The sequence below is a fragment of the Hyposmocoma kahamanoa genome, unplaced genomic scaffold, assembly GCF_003589595.1.
Source record: "Hyposmocoma kahamanoa isolate Upper Pololo Valley unplaced genomic scaffold, ASM358959v1 78, whole genome shotgun sequence".
Lineage (NCBI taxonomy): Eukaryota > Metazoa > Arthropoda > Insecta > Lepidoptera > Cosmopterigidae > Hyposmocoma > Hyposmocoma kahamanoa.
In genome coordinates, this window is record NW_020653945.1 from 1,577,923 (window position 1) to 1,583,922 (window position 6,000).

Consider the following 6,000-nt stretch of genomic DNA (forward strand, 5'->3'; position numbering starts at 1 on the left):
AATACGAGACTATACAAATCTAGAAACCCATTTCGGATGTCACTTGTGCACTAAGACCGATTTCAATCCAAGAAAATGCCAATATCGCTTGTATACCTAGAGATAAAATGATCCTTGTGACATTTCACTTAGTCACCCTGAAATTGCGCTAATACTATTTAAAAATATAGCATCATTCTTATGATTACTTTTCCTTTTCTGGGTCCCAAATGCACAGTTGTGTTGTACTGGTTTTGGAATCACAGAGTTCCTTTTTGTACTCGTAAACAATGATAGGATGTTGATTGGTTAATCAATAGCTAATTAAGTACTGGAAACTATCTCATCAATAAAGTTATTATTACTATTTTAAAGAAAATTCTAAAATTTTGACACAAAAAGGGACTTCACTAAGCTTTATGAAGAATGTAAAGTATAAGGTAGTACTTGTTCTTTTTTTATAATATCTAATGACGGGACGAACAAATTGTGCACCTGATGGTAAGCTACACGCCTGTCCATAACAGTTGCAGTGCCACTCAGAGCTTAAAATCGCAAAGATCTGAGGAGCACAGCCACCGTGCCCGTCAACCTGAGACATAAGTTGACAAGTCCCATGTATCTGTAATCTCTCCAGCACCCTTATCCTTCAAAACTGCTTTCTGCCGACAGTTGCAGTTGACAAACTGCACTGCTTGGCGGCAGAAACAATTAAGGTACATCCATGAACGAGATCTTTCACAAGGAGTTTTACTGCTACTATGAAAGGAGCTCTACTGGTCATAAGCGGTGTTGTATTATTGGAAGATTGGATAATGATAGAGAAATTCCCATGCACAAGTCATTATTTTCCGGCAGTCAGCCTTACCGTATACCCAAAAAGCGCTTCTGGTGCTCCCGAAATCGATATCTCCAAATAACTGGTTATACCTGTACCTTATAATCGATTTATCCTCAAACCGAAGTTAAAAATCAACGAACACCCGGCATTTGGAAGTTACGAACACCTTTCATCGGAAGATGCCGAAATTACAACCATTTTGTAATGAGCCTTCCTAGTACCCGACAATCTCCAAAATCTAGTGCAGTTGTCGAGAAATTAAGAAATCGGGAAATAAAAATCGTATGTCTTATTATACTGGTGGTTGACTAGGAGAGTTTAGAGCTATAAATCAAGTACTCCTCCCCGAGAAATGTACCATTAAAGGTGATTAAAGTGTGCGGGCGCAGGATGGACCAAATTATACGGTGTGGCCGCGGTTTGGGCTCAAAAATGTGGCGCGGTTATTATCCCGATTGTAAGCGTGGCTGTGGCGCGCACGTGCGCCTGCGCCGGCCACACGTGCCAGATGCATAAATATTTCCAAGCCGATAAAAAAAATTTTCATGAACTTTGAAAATTATTTTACGTTGTAAATTTACAAGATCTTGAGTTTGAGGACTCACTTTTGCAACTACATAATTTAACGGAAGCACGACACAGTTCCACATAGATATTGGTTTCTAGGTTGTATTTCAAAAAAAGACATTGAGTTTAATTACTAAGTATCTGAAATAAATTCACACTTCGTATGTACGAAACGCGCTAAGTGCAAAACTTATGAAAAACAGAAAAACGCTGTGCCTATTCTGCGCTCCTTGTCATCTAATGCATTTGCATTTTGGTAACTTTTGGTGATATTGCAGCCAAGAAGCTTGGCATCCTTTCCAAGGCGAGGCGTTACTTCACACCGGGACAGTTGCTTCAGCTGTACCAAACACAAGTCCGGTCGTGTATGGAGTACTGCTGCCACTTATGCGATGGCTCTGCTAAATACCAACTGGCCACCTTGGATTCAATAGACAAGCGTGCTAAGAGGATTATAGGTGACTCGGAATTAGTAGAGGCGAAGCTGCAGAGCCTTGAACACCGCCGTAGAGTTGCCAGCTTATCAGTGTTCTACAGGATATATCACGGAGAGTGTGCGATGGAATTGCATAATTTGATTCCGCCTTCCCCTTTCCATCATCGGGGGACTAGAAGTGGGCTGGGGTTCCACCCTTTACGTTGTGGATATTCCAAAGATTCGCACGAAGCGTTACGCTTCCACATTTATGTGGCGAACGGCTATGGAGTGGACTTGTTCCCCGAACGCTATAACTTGGACCTTTTCCAGGGGAGAGTGAATAGGCATTATTTAGGTGTGCATGCTACATCCTCGACCTCATCGTCACTTTCCTTCAGGTGAAGTGGAGGTCAAATGCGCACTTATTTTCATATAAAAAAAATTTGGTAACTAAAGATTTTTTCTTTGTAAAATATCAATTATTGCTGATTTTGCTTAACAATAAAACTGAAACTAAATAAGATATAAAAAAACCGATGAGAAACATTGTAGATTCGCTGATCCCAGCAGATGTGTCAATAACCCATTTTCGCTTAAATGTCGATGTTAGTTAGGACAAAGAAAAAAGTATTGTTGGTTTTATAATAGTCGTTTAACTGTTTGCCAATAAGCTTAACAGTGTCAAACACTAGAGTTAAAACTGCTGTATTGATACTGGTTAGATTCATATTAGACGGCAGACAAAATACGTGTTGAAGGGTCGTTGAATTCCCAACCGCTCAATCAAGATATGAAAAAGCTCCTTGTTAGCAGGAGGTCACAGATTTATCTGTGAACCAAAATGCTACTTTCACAAGCAATGTCCTCATGCTTGCTGGGTCAAAGAGATTTTTGTAGAAAGTTCGCATCGTACAGGCTCGGTTTATGCTACAATATACTAAACACATATTTCTGAACGAATACAATTCAAATAACGAATTATTGTCCCAGAAATTAAAAAATATTTCCTTCATATTCTCTCAAAATATGGACATGTTTTGGCACTTTTAGGATATAGAATACTAATGGTATTCAGATTCTTCTTTTAATTAATGGAAAAGACTATTTGGGTTGTCAAGTGACGTATCTACATCACGTTATCCAAGGCCCTTAATTAAATGACGAAATGTCACATTTTGGGTGTCCTTTAGAAAGGCCAAGTCAAAAGCTAAGCTGCCGATGCTTCGTCATTTCATCCAGGATCTGGTGAGGTGATGGGGTAGTCGGTGTCTTGAACGTAAAAATGTGGGTTCTTATGTTTTTGTGGTTTGTGTGTGATGGTATGTATGTTCATGAATAGAGAAGCTTTGTATGTGGTACCACAGAATTTTGGTATCAAAAGTTTAAGGGCGACGTTCTCTGCTGGTATTGCAGTGTTACAGATGACTCTATAAGCTGGTCCCTTCACTGATATTAATTATTCGTGAGAGGTACCAAAAGTTATATCAATAAACCGACAATCTTTTTTTTCTTTTATTTTACCACGAAGCTTATGACAGAATCTTACAAGATCTTAAAAAGGTTTTTGATATATTAAATAAACTTTTAGTCGTCATATCCTGGAATATCGGTCTTCATTAGCTCTCACCGAAGCACCTATAACGAAGATATGGAATTATAGGTCAGAGTTCAATGCTAAAAGGTCTAAGACCCGGAAGTTTAATAAACAACCGGCATTGCGTGCTTCCTAAATTATTAGAACCCAAATAGAACATGCAAGTACTCAATTCAGTCAGCTGTGTTTGCGTTACTGATGCGTCTCACAACGCAAACCACGTAACTACGGTAATAAATGCAAAGCCACTCACCGAATTTTGCGTCAAAAGACACAGTTTCCAGTCATACTTCTTATTAATCTTCACGATACATAAATATTAATTCGCGATATACGAAAATGTTTTTGTATCGTAATTTTTATTTCACGCACACAATGCCTAAATGCTGCATACATAAACAGCCACACAATAGTTCTGAGTTATATTTTACTGAGATTCGTGTTAAATATGTTTGTGAACACGGTAATTATTGTAAAGCCACTACAAAACACAAAACGCTACCATTCGATCACCGACGAAAAGTACTCCCGCTCACGAATGATCGTACTCTCTGGCACAAAATTTATTTTGTTTGGATTCATGCGGCATCATAGATAGGTACGATGCGAGTGAGATAGCATCATTGTACTGACTGCGGTGGAAAGAGATAGAACTAGTTATATGAGCTCCAGCAAGATTATGGCGCGCAGTCGCCATGTTAAACGCGATGTTGCCGTTGTAAATAAATTACACTCCGTCTTACAAAGAATTTTGTAAAGTTCTCACTGAAATAAAATTTGAAAAGAAATTCGAAAATTTTTATAATAACTACGCAACAATTCATTAATAATTCATTATTCATTACCTTTATTTCTGCTCTATTACGCATAATACTTAACCTAGTAAAGCATTGTCTCTCGCTGATGCAATATTGCATTAAACAGAACGCTAGAGATATAAAACAATTACAGACATCTCATGTTAACCGCGAAAATCAAATCATTTTTACTAAAATCAACAACTTCGAAATTTTAATTATACTAATTAAATAAAATTATTTATTTAACTTAATTATCTACTACAATCATTTTAGTGCTGTTCACGAGGTTTTTGATTTAATAAAAAAAATGTATTAAAAAAAACAAAAATATTTTGTAGTATACATTTTGTTTAGGACTTTTTTTTAAAACTATTCTATGGAATAACGAAATGTGAAATTTGACAATACGCTAGCTAGGGAACAGGTATTGATTTTTGATAAATGGACTTTAGCAGGCATCGTGCGACTTTGCACGTAGCCCTCGCCAAACCGATACAGGGGGACGGAATGACATAAAATATTAATGGGAGATTTTTTTACGTGTTAAGGGCGACATAATTAGCATAGATTATAGAGTTGTTGTGAAATGCACCTGCAGTTGTTGCCGCATACATCGTCTGGTTGAAATCAGTGATCTCTCTTAATTTTTTTTTTTCAATAATTGATATAATTACACTATAAAATAATAGTGTTATTCATCGAGTATATAACCAAAAATTGAGACGGAATAACGGCCATATATTCCTGGTAACACATTAGCGATACAGCTCTTATAAATATCAACTCTCATTTGCACTGAAATATAGACAGGCCAACTACTAACCTGTGTGTACGTGTCCGTATATTCCAAAAAATATTCTGTATTTATTGTAATGTCGACGTGCGAGCTCATAGGAGACAGACGTGTGTTATTCTTTCCTATAATTTAAATTTCACCCATTAAGTTAATTCTGTGCTTAAATGTACTACATTTAGTGTTATATTCGTAAGTCAGTGATAGTGATTTACCGAAGTAAATTCGTGCGTGGCCGCGGACAGTGGCTGCTAGCGCGGGGACGACCCCTTCACCGCTACGCTAAGAGACAACGTCCATAATTGCTATCCCTGTCGTGTAAGCGTAAAAGTCATATTACAATGGTTCAATGTGCAGCGTGTCAAAAAACAATAGATATTTTAGAATATCTAAATTGTTGCCACTGCGCTCTGAAATATCATTATTTGTGTCTTAATTTTGTCAAGGCTGAATTCGATTGCTTGACCGAGGAATATAAGAGTACTTGGGCCTGCCCTAAGTGTCTTAGTAAACAGAGAAAAGGAGATAACACAAATAATTTAGTCCGGCCGTCAACACTGTCTGGCTCACCTGATAACTCTTTTGTTAATACGCGCCGCAAAGTACAAAAACCAGAATCATTGGCATCCGCTCGATCGTCACCAGTGTCACTTTCTGACGTAAATACGCGCAATCTTAGAGATATTGTTCGAGAAGAAATGCGTGACGTATTGAAGGAATGTTTAAATGACTTTAATTCAACTATGAACTCACGCTTTAAACAACTTTCGGATCAGATAAGTGATTTTAAGGAGTCCCTAAACTTTATGAGTACACAGTTCGATAAAATAAGTTCTGAGTTCACTACAATTAATGTCGAAGTTAAGTCACTACGGAAGGAAAATGAGAATCTTCGCTCTGATCTTAACTCCCTCTCGGCACGTATGAGTCAACTAGACCAAATATCGCGTGCCACTAATCTGGAAATACAGTGTGTGCCTGAATATAAATCAGAAAATGTAATAAACA

General features: G+C 37.6%; 1 protein-coding gene across 1 annotated transcript in view; it reads right to left on the reverse strand.

The window, feature by feature from the left end:
- Positions 1 to 3,951, reverse strand: part of LOC113232934 (innexin inx1-like) — a 73,981-nt gene extending 70,030 nt beyond the window's left edge. The window contains exon 1 of the mRNA XM_026467842.1: positions 3,653 to 3,951. The gene's annotated coding sequence lies outside the window, so the exon portion shown is untranslated. The remainder of the gene's footprint in view (positions 1 to 3,652) is intronic.
- Positions 3,952 to 6,000: the final 2,049 nt, after the last annotated feature.